The following is a 13622-nucleotide window of genomic DNA, read 5'->3' as shown; positions in this document are numbered from 1 at the left end:
GCTAATACAGTGATTCTAGTTTTAAGAGTTAAAGAGAATATAGGAAAGTTTATCTATAAAGGTTCATTAATCATGAAATGAGGTTTTTTTTTCTTTTTTAAAGTTTAATAAAGTCAAAAATGCACTAGCATTTTATCCCTAGTTGCTGTAAGACTTTAAAGCTGAAACTTGACCATACGACTTCGAATGAAAGGAGCAGCTCTTGCATTTTCCACTTCTAGTAACTTTCTAAAGTGGTTCATTTGTGAAATTGTAAAGTTGTAAACAAATACCATAAAGTTCAAATTTATAAGTCACATTGTTTTTAAATGGACAAACAAGTTTAAACTTTTCTGTAAATTGCAATGAGAGACTTTAAGAACAATTTTATCAGTTCCATTACAATGGGTGTAAGTATCTCTTTGACTTTTGCATAACAGGTCAGTGTTCATTTTAGATGACCACAAGGTTATCAATGAGTCTTTGTAAATTAAACTTAGTTTATCTTCTGAGCTATTTAAACATAGACATAGAAAATATGATATAACTTGTCATGTCATGCATTTTTTTTAAGAAGTGCTATAAGGTTGTGAAAGAAAACAATGCAATTAGATAATTTTCTCCTTGTCCTTACGTTCTTCTAATTTAAAATTTGATTATGGGTTTAAGGGTTAAAGCAAAGATTTATGTATCAATTTGTTCTGGGGTAATTATGGGGGTAAATTGAGATACTCAGTGGTTATATCAGTTGTTTAGCCTAGCTCTGTATCTACCTAGAACTGTAAATTAAGTTAAATTTGCGTTATGTTTCAGGTAGTAACACACCTATCCTCTTCATAGACTCTTCCATGTCTTTTTGTCATCCATGATGTTTTTACTGTTTGAGGACTATTTATTTCACTAATTAGCTCTCCTACCAAATAATAAAAACATGCACATGAAACTCTGCTTAATCCATTTTGCTTTTAGTCATTACCACTTGTAAAATTTTTGAGAGAAAATTTTTGAGATTGAAGCTAATATATTCCCTAAAATGAGGTAAATTTGGGATGAGATATATGAATTTACAGCATCAATAATTCTGTTCTCCCCCATCACTAAGGCAAATCAAGAATGAATTTATAACTTGAATTTAAAATCACACTCCTCTCTTTTAAAAATAAAACTTTTGCTAAAAAGGTACTGAAGGAATAAAATAATTTTGTTATTCTACATTCTGTAATTTTTACATCTCAAGAAAAATAATCCTTCCCAAATGAATTATTCTTTAATTTAGCTTGCATATTCAAATTTTTTAAAACTCTTTAGAGGAATTTTTTTTTTTTATATTTGTCTAAATTATGTGAAGAATCTAAAATTGGGTGTACCTGGAAATATAATGTACTTTTCAAGAATAATTTTCATTTTTTTTAATGCAATCTGATCACTGAAAGTGTGAGTGAATATGTGAACTTTGAAGCCCTTAGCCTCCACGTCCTGTTCCTTTGGAGTTTTTGTTACTTTTCTAATCCCTAAGGACTAGTAGGACATTTCAGAACACTGTAGATATTTTCGAAACCTTGTCTAATTCAGTGCCTGCACCGTGTAAAATTATCAGCTCATTCGCTCACCAAATGAATAGCAGCAAAAGTCCGTTTCTTCAGTAGACGGAGAATGTGTTTCTACCATAGATAAAAGGGTAAGTATGCATCATTCAATAAGGTTACATTTTTAAAAGCTGGAATGCGATTAAATTAATAAGCTCAGACATGGCAATATTTTGCATTCTAGAAAGAACTATCCCTTTAAAGGGTATTAGCATAAAGATAGCACATTTGTTTATTATGCTTCCAAATCAGCTCCTAGTATCTCTGCCACAGGTAACAATTGACTTTTCAGGCTTCAAGTTAATAGCCTTGTCTCTTGCTTGTAGGGATCAATATTAGTATTAATTAATCACCATTATCGGCACTAGGATCTGGTTCTATTTGTTGTTACATCAGCAAAATATCAATATAGAAAGTGGACTCTCTGATCGTCATGGCAACTTCATCTCTTGGGTCAAAGAAAAGTTTATCTTATCTGTGCATAGAGAGTGGCAAACTGTTTAAGGATCTAGTTTGGACTCTAAGAACATTGATTTAGTTTTTGTTTGCGAATAGAGGCTGAATTCCAATCACAAGGGATAGGTAAGATTTAAATATTAATGCTGAGGGGTTTGTCTGAGAGGGTGTCATACCGTTACTGTCAGATTGTCTTTTTGAGATGACAAAAAGGGAGAGAAGAATTGTCTAGTCAGGATTATTCAAAGCTGTAGTAATTTGTGCTTTTGACAAATACTCCTAAAAATGAACATATGATAATTGCTATCTAGAATTAGTTTGGGTCAGCATTTCAGGTGTTAAAATAGAGGGTTTTTCTCTCCCCCTCTCTCATCTGTTCTTTCCTGTACCCTTATTCTGTTGTTGTTGTTGTTATTTGCTGTTGAGTCGGACCCAACTCATAGTGACCCCTCCTTGGGTTTTTGAGGCAGGATCATTATGGAAGTAGGTTGCCTAACCTTCCTTCCGAGGAGCAGCTGGTGGGTTTGAACCACCAGCCTTCTGGTTAGCAATCAAGTGCCTTAGGCACTATGCTACCAAAAACCAGTATCTTGGAGGCTCAGTTTTATGAAACAGCATCTTGCCTCTTAATGGCTATGAGATAACTATTCCCTTGTCGAAGGGGAGAGAGTTTTGCTCATTTTGTTCAGGTCCAAGGAAAGAATTAATCTGTGTGTTTTCTAATATTCACAAATATTTATTCCTAATAAGGGAACTCCTGAAGCAATAAACTGAAGGAATAAATGCCTTTGAAGAAAGTTTGCAGAGATAATAAAGGATCCTAAGTTTCTAAAGTCAAGAGATAAAATACAGGTTATTTGGCTGATATTCCAAAGACACTCTAATCACTTAAGAAATGACGATTTTTTCTTCAGCCAGGTCATTGGACATTCACCATCTTCTTTTTCAAAACTGATAGAGTGAAAACTAAATTTAGACATGGTACCTGACCTACCCTGCTTCATTCTTAAGGTTGTGGGGATTGAGCTTAAATGTTTTTCTGTGTGGGAAAACTGTGTGGGCATCTCATATTTTTGGAGACTTTAAAGATTAATGTCAAGTGCCTGGTAGCTATAACCGATGTTGTATAATTACTTATTCCTTCCAGGCATAGTTCATATAATAACTGAGAGTCAAGCCTTTTTATAACCTGCACAATAATGCTATTTATCATTTAGTATTCCAGTGATACTCCCATGCAGTAAAACAAGGAATGTACTTATTAGAGGCATTAGTATAATATTGAGTATTAAATAGTCCTTCGATTCACGTGGGCATCTGCTTAGTTTTATTTATTTGTGAAAGTGCTTCCCTTTTGAATGGCTACGAGTTGAGTTAGTATGGTGTTTTCTTGCACGTGATTTGGCATTGCATAAGTAGATTTATCATAAACAACTATCACAAATATCTGTAACACCTAGCTTTATTATAGACCATCTAGCACACTTTATTTTAATTTTTACTTAAATTTTAAAATGCACCTGAAAATATCTTTAATTCAGCACTTATTCCATATACTATTTTTTAGTTGATTTCCTGTTTTTTAGAAAGATAATGTTTTGAAGATAGGAGTCACTCTAATCTTCATTAGGAAAACTTTTTTGAAAATAAAACAGAATTTTCAGCCAGTTGTCATCAATATCATTTTGCATGATCTCTAAAATTCTTTTATCATACGTATTGCAAGTCTTTACTCTTCTTCTTTTTATTTTTTTTAAAGTCTTTACTCTTGAATGAAGAGTAAATTACAAAATTTAGGGTTACAGGAGTATTTTTGTTCTTTATTGACTATTAATCTGAAACTTTTAACTTTTAATTTCTTTATTGTATGTTCTTTTGGAGTATTGAACACTGATGTGCTTTTGAAGAAAGACTTGTATTTGTTTTACTGTGATACCTCCTCATATTATTGGAAGGCTGTAATACACTGAAGATCAGAAGATTAAAAATTAATTGATGAGCCTTACAAATTCACTTGAGAGCCAAATTTGTCTAAGTTTATGCAAACGACAGTTAAAATCATTTAGTTCTAAATTCTTTAAGTAGTAATAGAAAATAACACTTAAGTAATAATAGTGCATAATAATTAAATGCACTCAATGTTGTCATTTTCCCCCTTGCTTATGATATTAACCCACTGCCATCGAGTCGTATCCGACTCATAACGATCCCTCCTTGGATTTCCGAGGCGGTGTCACTACGGAAGTAGATTGCCCACCCTTCTTTCCGGCTAGTGGCTGGTGGGTTTGAACCGCCAGCCTTCTGGCAGGCAAATGCCTTAGGCATTATGCTACCAGAGCTCCCTGCTTATGACATTGTTGTTGTTGTTATGTCCCATTGAGTCGGACCCGACTCATAGCGACCCCACCTTGGATTTCCGAGGCAGTATCACTAGGGAAGTAGATTGCCCCATCTTCCTTCCGAGGAGTGGCTGGTGGTTTGAACCTCCAGCCTTCTGGTTAATTGTCAAGTGCTTTAGCCACTATGCTACCAGAGCTCCTGCTTATGACATTAGGATACCTAAATTGTATGAGTGACTTTAAAGATTATCAGATGATTGGATTTAACAATCTGATTATATATCAACTGATAGAAATCAGTATCATAGGTTAATTTTAACATCTTTGATATTCAAGAATTTTAGAGAAATTTTAGAGAATAATTTTATTTCTTACAGCGATGTTAAAAGGAAAATGATTTTCATATATAAATAGTAGAAGCTTGTGTAGTTTCCCATATCTAATGTCTCCAGAATGTAAAATGTCATTGTATTGGTAAGCTTTCTTGCTTAAAATGTGAGCTGAGAAGTTCAAAGACATTTGTTTTCTTTATAAATCCAGTGAATTCAGTGGGAATCTTTTGGAATGATGTGTTTCTCATTGTAGACCAATTATTTTCATGCATGCATTTTCATCCATGTCAAAATATGTAACTGCAATACTTTATGGTGTTTTATAGTACATACTTTTATGATTAAGGTATTCATTTATGTGACCAAATTCTATGGATACATTTCAGGCTGCTTTTAAACACTTTCCCAAATACAGTTAAGTGAACTTTAAATGAGAGAGGGATAGCACAATGACAACTTTGCCTATTAATGGAAATTTTGTCTTTTTCCTGGCGATTTTTATTTTTCTTTTAAGGAAAATCTAACTTTTTACTTGTTCGAAAAAAATGTTAAAACAAAGTTAAGCAAAGTTACTTATGCTAACATTAGAGTACTTGTAAATAAAAACCAAACCAAACTCACTGTGGTGGAGTTGGATCCGACTCATAGTGACCCCTCCTTGGATTATCTGAGGCGGTATCACTATGGAAGTAGATTGCCCAACCTTCCTTCCAAGGAGTGGCTGGTGGCTTTGAACCACCAGGCTTCTGCTTAGCAGTCAGATGCCGTAGGCACTACGCCACCAGAGCTCCTATAGTCACACAAAATACGTCTGTTTTACTTTTCTCACTTCTGTGTAGAAACTATGGCACAATTTTTACCTTGAATTAAAAATTTTGAATTCACGATGTGTGTCATAATGGTTTCCCTTATCTAACTGGTTTATGTATAGGAGTGTTTTTGTGCTGTGTCATTAGAGTAGCAGGTCAGCTAACATGGATTTGGCAACATCATTGAATATTGAAACCTTTTTTCTTTCAAGACTCCAGCCTATATGGATAAAATACTTTTAATACATTTCCTGAGTTATTCTTATTTATTTGGGATAAAACTGTCTGAATTTGTATTGTGCACATTCATCAATTAGTTCTTTCTCTTTTTGAAGTGACGTCCTCAGATGCTTAATTTGATAGCCTTTGTGCCTATATTGCCATAAAAATAACCACATTTTCCAGTGATGTTTGTCCTGTATGTAAGTACTGTTGTAGATTTTGGATCGATTGGGCTTCTCCCAGTCAAAAACAGAGTCAGCATGCAGGGAAGACTGACCACCATGAGTCTTCTATAAATCTGAAATACTCAAGAGTTTATTTGCAAGTATATTAGGTAGCTGCTAAAAATATCACCACATTTCTTAACAATGTGCATCTTGGACAAACAGGCGCATATTTTGTCATCAAGTTGCTTAAGCTTCTGAAGTCAGGGCTACAACTGGGTCAGATGATAAGATGAGCACAACAGAGAAACGAAGAGAGCGTCTGATAAAACCTGATTGATTGATGTCTGGCTTCCCCACCATCACAGGCAGTTGACAGTTAGTTTGGGATCAGATGATTTGGCTTTTGCGATAGAAGATGGGGCCTGGTAGGCAAGCCTGAAGGACAAAAAGGTCGATTTCTGTGTAGTGTCAAGTAATGCCAAGCTCCCATAAGGTGGGACATTATTAATATTTCATTCTTTCTCTTTTAGGTCCAGGCCCTAACATTTGATAGTCACTAAAAGGCATGAAGATTCAGTCTACAAACAGAGATATGTGACTGTCTTCCTGTTTGATTTAATTTAATTTCTTTCATTGAGTTTGTATAAAAGGGCAAGAACATATGTTTACTTAATAATGCTGCATTCTGTACAATATTTTGAAATATATAATAACTTTTGCATATTTCATTTTTTTGTATTCTTGTTAGGTAAACTGTTATAAAATGTCATAGGACATAAATTAGCCAAACTTCATTAAAAAATTACTTTTTGGAAAGAATATAGGTTTCCTGAGGGAAAATTATAATACAAGTTAATCTAGCATTCTTAAGTGCTTTGATATTTTGAACTTAATAGGTGTTTGTAGTGTGTTATTGATTTTGAGAATTTTTTGCTTAAAAAATATTCTAGCACATAGTTCAAATATGTCAGTTTGGAAAAAGCTTAGTTGTCACAAAGACTTCATACTTTACACAGGTCCATGGTTAGTGAACAATGGGGTTGTAAATTGTTAAACTTTTATCTTGCTGGTTAGTAAGACTGGGTTGGTAGAATGTTTCTCTGCATTTTAATAATTCAAGATTCTGAATTCTTGATACATATTAAAAATCATCTTAATAATATATGAGTTAGCTAGCACATACACTACTATAGAACAGCATAGTACATTACTTCTGAGGTTAAACATAATAATAGTTGGATAAATAATCTTAGAAGAAAGAAATCATCATAGCTAGTTTTAGAATAAAATGATTTCTAGTATTAGCCATAAAAATTGGTGCAAATGTTATAGAATTAGAATTTGGACAGCTTGGATTTGAATTTAGATTTTGGACTCTTTGATACTCTCCAGAAATCCTTTATGATGTATCACTTTTCTGAGTCTTAAGGGTCAGATCTCCAAAGGACAGTTGGGTCTCAGCTAATGCTGTAGGCTTAATACCAGCAAGATGAATTGTTCAAGGTGCTGTATTGCTGATAGTACAAGTGGAATACTGTATGAAAGCACTTGTGCCAAAACCTGAAGTGGTTCTCATAATAAATGATCAGGGAAGGTGGACCAATGGCATTTCAACAGTGATTAGCAATACTTCCAAGAAAGGTGCCATAAGAAAATGACTTAGTTTCTTCAAAATACACTTATATGGAACAGCACAATTTTATGTTAATGTATCTTATATGTGTGTGTATATGTACACACACACATAGATAGTCAAGAATAAGGAGGAAACATTTTATTACAGGTATAGTTATAAAAACTTGCAGAACAGATGGTTTAGGTAAAATGATAGCAAGTCTGTGATGCTCACTGTTATCATTTATTTATTTATTTACTGTGATTTGGGTGAAAATTTACAGAGCAAATTCACTTTCCATACAGTAGTTCATATACTTTGTCCCATGACATTGACCGCAATTCACCACAATGCAACAGCTCACCTCCTACTTCCTCCCAACATTCACCTCTTCCCTGTGTCTATACCTCCATGCACCCCTGCCCCGTGAGATGTCTCCCTGTGCATGAACAGCCTTTCTTTCTCCCATGATTGTTCTCTCCAAGGAGTATATCTACTTCAGGTAAATGTTCAACTCATATGCCTGTCTTTTGTTTGGCTAGAAGCCACAAATGTGGGTTCAATTGCAGACCTGAAGGGCAGCTAGGGGCCATTGTCTCAGTGGTTCCACTAGGTTCTATCAGACTAGCAAATCTTGTCCCCCCCCTTTTTATTCCAAATGATTTTGAGTTTTGTTCCACATTTTTCTCCTTCTCTATCTAGAATCTCCTCCACAGATCCACCTCCAGGTGGTTGACAGTGTATGATGCTCACTTTTAGGGATCATGTTGTGATGGTCATAGTACTGATGGGAGTTCAGTACTACTACTTACTAGTGGTATCTAATAGTGGTTAATGCTTTTGCTACATCAGGGTAAAGAGAACACAGTGGATATTCCTGGCCCAGTCACTGTGTATCTGTGATATATTTTGAATTTATGGTTAAAAAATGCTGTTTCATTTCAAAGCAGTGTAGCAGCTGTCAAATGCAGTTGTTTTGATAGTATTTCAGTTTTTTAATTATCCATGAACAGCTTTCTAAAGTTTATTAACCTGCTGTTCTGTATACATTTATACACACTTAATATAAATTATCTAATATTCCCTTTTCAATGCTATTCTCCCTTTGGTATGTTTTGTTTGTTTCTGGTATTCCATCTGGTTTGAAGCTGTGCACCATTTTTTGCATATGGGTAACCTTTGTTTGAAAAATAACCAATAATATATTGAGGACGTTGGAGTTGACATATTGAAAAAAGTCATGTCATAAAAATATACCCACTTCTGGGGACCAGGTTTGCTGGTCCAATAGAGCCTGGTGTAACCACTGAGACTATGGCCCCTAGCTGCCCTTCAGGTCTGGAATTGAACCCACAACTGTGGTTTCCAGCCAAACAAAGTACAGGCATGTGAGTTAAACATTTACCTCAAGTAGACACATGCCCTGGAGAGAACAATCATGGGAGAAGGAAGGGCTGCTTATGCACAGGGAGATAGCTCAGGGTGCAGAAGAGTATGAAGGGATGGACACTGGGAGGAGGTAACTATGGGGAGGAAGTGGGAGGGGAGCTGCTGCATTGTAAATTTTGGTCAATGACATGAGACAAAGTATATGTGAACTGCTGTATGAAAAGTGAATTTACTCTGTAAATCTTCACCCAAATCCTAATTAAAAAAAAAAAAAAATCTTTACAGAAGGAAAAAAAAAATATATACCCACTTCTCACTGATCTGGTTAGGTTCCAAAGACCTGGTCATTATACAAAATATCATCATTATGTAAAAATGGAGGATGACCACATCATACCGCAAAATGGAGGATGACTACATCATTACATAACTGCCAAATTACATCATTACATCACTGCCCTATTACATCATTACATAACCGTAAAACCATGGAGGATCATAGCTCAGCCATGTTGACACCTTAGCCATCACAGCCAGGTTATTCTTGCCTTGAGCCTCAGCATTTGTTACTGCCAGGCACATGTTGTTAATGTGCAAAGTAGTCGGATAGTAAATCTTTTACTATGATCATAAATGCAAAATGTCAGATAACAAGATAGTAAGTGAGGAGTAGATGTAATTAAGATCAGCAGCCCTTATAAATGGCAAGTAACAGTTCACTACTTAGCTATACGGAAATTTTGTGATTCTCATTCAAGAAGGAGTATAAGTTTGGACTATACAAAGAAGAATGCAGTATCAGGATTGGAAGAAGATTCATTAATGATCTGTGATATGCGACACACAACCTTGCTTGCTTAAAGAGAAGAGGACTTGAAGCACTAACTGATAAAGATCAAAGACTACAGCATTCAGTATGGATTACAACTCAACAGAAAGAAATAAAAAATCCTCACAACTGGATCAATAAGCACCATCAGGATACATGGAGAAATTACTGAAGTTGCCAAGGATTTAATTTTACTGGATCCACAATCAATGCCCAAGGAAGCAGCAGTCAAGAAATGAAATGATGTATTGTTAAAAAGCCAAAATGTTACTTGTGGACTAAGGTGAGCCTGCCTGAAACCATGGTATGCATGTGAAAGCTGGACAGTGAACAAAGAAGACTGCAAAAGAATTGGTGCATTTGAATTATGGTGTTGGCAAAGAATATCGCACATACCATTGACTGCCAGAGGAATGAACAAATCTTGTCTTGGAAGGGGGGCTGTCAGAAGGCTCCTTAGAAGGGAGAATGGCGACAATCTCATGTACTTTGGACATGTTATCAAGAGAGATCAGTCCCGCTGGAGAAGGACATCATCCTTAGTAAAGTAGAGGTTCAGCTAAAAAGAGAAAGACTCTTAATGAGATGAATTGACAGTAGCTACGACATTGAGCTCAAACAGCAAGGATAATGTGGGTGGTGCAGGACAGGACAGTGTTTTGTTGTGATGTACTTAGGGTTGCTATGGGTCGGAACTGACTTAATGGTACATAACAATAACAACATGAGTTTGGAATTGGCTTGATTGATTACTCTAACATTCACTTTGATGTTTTGACTCCTGGTTTGGAAGTTTTCCTATTAAAGAAAGAACACTTAGGTTCAGGTATGGAGTATAACTAAGGCAGGTATTTGAGGTTTTATTTTCTCTAAACTGATTAGTACCAGTGTTCTTTATATGGGGAAATAAACTCGCAGGTATTGCAAGAGGTGAAACAGAAGCTGGTTATATATTGTTCTCATATATAATTAAGGGCTCTTAGCCTGGAACCCATAAGGTTTCACAAGTTTGTGAATATTTCATATTTTAGGCAACATTTTGGGAATTTAGCATTTTTCTGGGAAGAAATTTCCATGAGATACTCAACAGACTTCACAAATTCCTCAAAACTTTAAGATCAATCTAAAGAATTTCTGTAAAGTCATATATATGTCACATTAAAAAAAAAGTAACCATATACAGTAGGAACATTTTCTTTTTCAAAAGGTTATTTATTTATTTATTAAAAAAGCACAGTGAAATCCTATCACACTGTTTTAAATTCTCTGGTGGGTGTCCTCTGCCTTTAATATCCATACTTGTTATCATGGCATAACATGTCTTCTATGAGCCATCTCTTGCCTTCTTCTCTGACCTGATCACCAAATGTGTAGTGGTAGTAGTAGCATCAGACTTCACCTAACTTAAGGGAATGATGAGAATAAAGATTGACCCAAAGTACCTACAAGGTGGAGGTCAGGCATACCTTTACTCTCCAACCTTTTTACCAACTCTGACACTAGCCGTTATCCCCATAGCTCTCCCTGCTTCTCTGTTGGACTTGATAATTCATTGCAGTTGCCACACACCTATCACAGACCATGTTGTTGTTGTTGTTGTTGGCTGCCACTGAATCAGCTGCAGCTCATAGTGACCCTGTGTACAACAGAGCAAAACACTGCCTGGTCCTGCACCCTCCTCACCATCCTTGTTGCATTTAAGTCAGTTGTCCCAGCCACTGTGTCAATCCATCTTGTTGAGGGTCTTCCCCTTTTTCATTGACCTTTTACTTTACCAAACCTGATATCCTTCTCCAGGGAATAACGGTCCCTTCTCACAGTGTGACCAAAGTAGATGAGACAAAGTCTGGCCATTTTCACTTCCAAAAAGCATTCCGGCTGCACTTCTTCCAGGACAGACTTTTTCGCTTTCCTAGCAGTCCATGGTATTTTCAGTACTCTTCAGCCACACCATAATTCAAAGGCATCAACTCTTCTTCAGTCTTCCTTATTCATTGTCCAGCTTTCACATGAATATGAGATGATTGGAAATACAATGGTTTGGGTTAAACTCACTGGCTGTTGAGTCCATTCCGACTCATAGCGTCCCCTCCGTGGGTTTCCAAGGTGGTATCTCTACAGAAGTAGATTGCCCAATCTTCTGAGGAGTGGCTGGTGTGTTTGAACTACCAGCCTTATGGTTAGTAGTGAGATGCCTTAGGTACTACACCACCAGAGTTCCCGTGGTTTGGGTTAGGTGCACCTTATTCTTCAAAGTGGATCTTTGCTCCTTAACACTTTAAAGAGGTCTTTTGCAGCAGATTTGTCCAGGGCAATATGACATCTGATTTCTTGACTAGTGCTTCCATGGATGTTGATTTTGGATCTAAGTAAAATGAAATCCCTGACAACTTAAATCTTTTCTCCACTTATCGTGATGTTGCTTGTTGTGAGGATTTTTGTTTTCTTTATGTTGAGGTATAATCCATTACTGAAGACTATAGTCTTTGATCTTCATCAGTAAGTGCTTCAAGTCATCTCCCCTTTGAACAACCAACGTTGTGTTGTCTCCATATCACAGGTTGCTAATGAGTCTTCCTCCAATCATGATGCTGTGTTGTTCTTCACATAGTTCAGCTTCTTGTACTATTTGCTCAGCATAGAAAGTGAATAAGTATGGTGGAAAGCGACAACTCCTGCACACACATTTCCTGATTTTAAGCCATGCTGTATCCCCTTTTCCTATTCAATTGAAAGTTTTTTGGTTTATGACAGGTTCCTCATGAGCACAATTAAATGTTCTGGAATTCCTGTTGTTTGTAATGCTATCCATATTTTGTTATGATCCACACAATCAAATGCCTTTGCACAGTCAATAAAACACAGGTAAATGTCTTTCTGGTATTACTTGCTTTCAGCCAAGATCCATCTGACATCAGCAGTGATATCCCTCATTCCATATCCTCTTCTGAATCCAGCTTGAATTTCTGGCGTTCCCTATCGGTGTAATGCTGCAACTTAATTTTGAATTATCTTGAGCAGATTTTTACTTGCATATGATATTAATGATATTATTTGATAATTCCCACATTCTGTTCGGTCATATTTCTTTGGAATTGGCACAAATATGGATCTCTTTTGGGCAGATGGTCAGGTAGCTGTCTTCCAAATTTCTGGGCATAAATGAGTGAGCTTCTCTAGCACTGCATCTGTTTGTTGAAACATCCCAATGGGTTTTCTGTCAATGTTTGAAGCCTTGTTTTTTGCCAGTTCCTTCACTGCATCTTGAACTTCTTTCTTCAATTCTATTGGTTCTTCATCATATGCTTAATGAATATAGTTGAACATTGACCAGTTCTTTTTGGTACACTGACTCTGTGTATTCCTTCCTTCTTCTTTTGCTGTATCCTGCATCATTCAATATTTTGCCCATAGAATCCTTCAGTGTTGCAATGAGAGGCTTACTTGAGACCATACTCACAGTTATATGGTTTGTTAAGGAACAGGGTACAATTTGGGTTCTGGATCAACAGGCTACAAATCAGGATCAGCATTAGGAAACATGTCAGCAAAATCTGGAAGCCTCCTTCAAAGGGGAGAGCACATCCCTCCCTTTTTCAGCGCAGGATGGCTCTCTCATTTCCTCTCAGGTGTGCAAACAAGTAGGCCCTATTCTCTGTGGTGCACACCCCTTCTCAGCCATGCAGAGCTCTTTTTGGGTCCCTCAGGACAGGCCTCTTGGCCTTCATTATACCTGCTGCCGTCTGACACAGCTCATAGCCAGTGTAACGGTTTTGTTCAGGCCTCTTAGCTGTGTTCATCCCTGCAGGTTTCTGCCATCTCCACTTGTTTCAGTCGGGATCTCTCACCGCCAGCTCTGCTGCAGGGCCCCTCTGGGCCCTTGGCTGTCTGAGACCGTC

The sequence above is a fragment of the Orycteropus afer genome, unplaced genomic scaffold (assembly GCF_000298275.1).
Source record: "Orycteropus afer afer isolate SDZICR_OR568_19922 unplaced genomic scaffold, OryAfe1.0 scaffold00021, whole genome shotgun sequence".
Lineage (NCBI taxonomy): Eukaryota > Metazoa > Chordata > Mammalia > Tubulidentata > Orycteropodidae > Orycteropus > Orycteropus afer.
The sequence above is the reverse complement of the archived record's forward strand: the minus strand, read 5'-3'. Positions refer to the sequence as shown.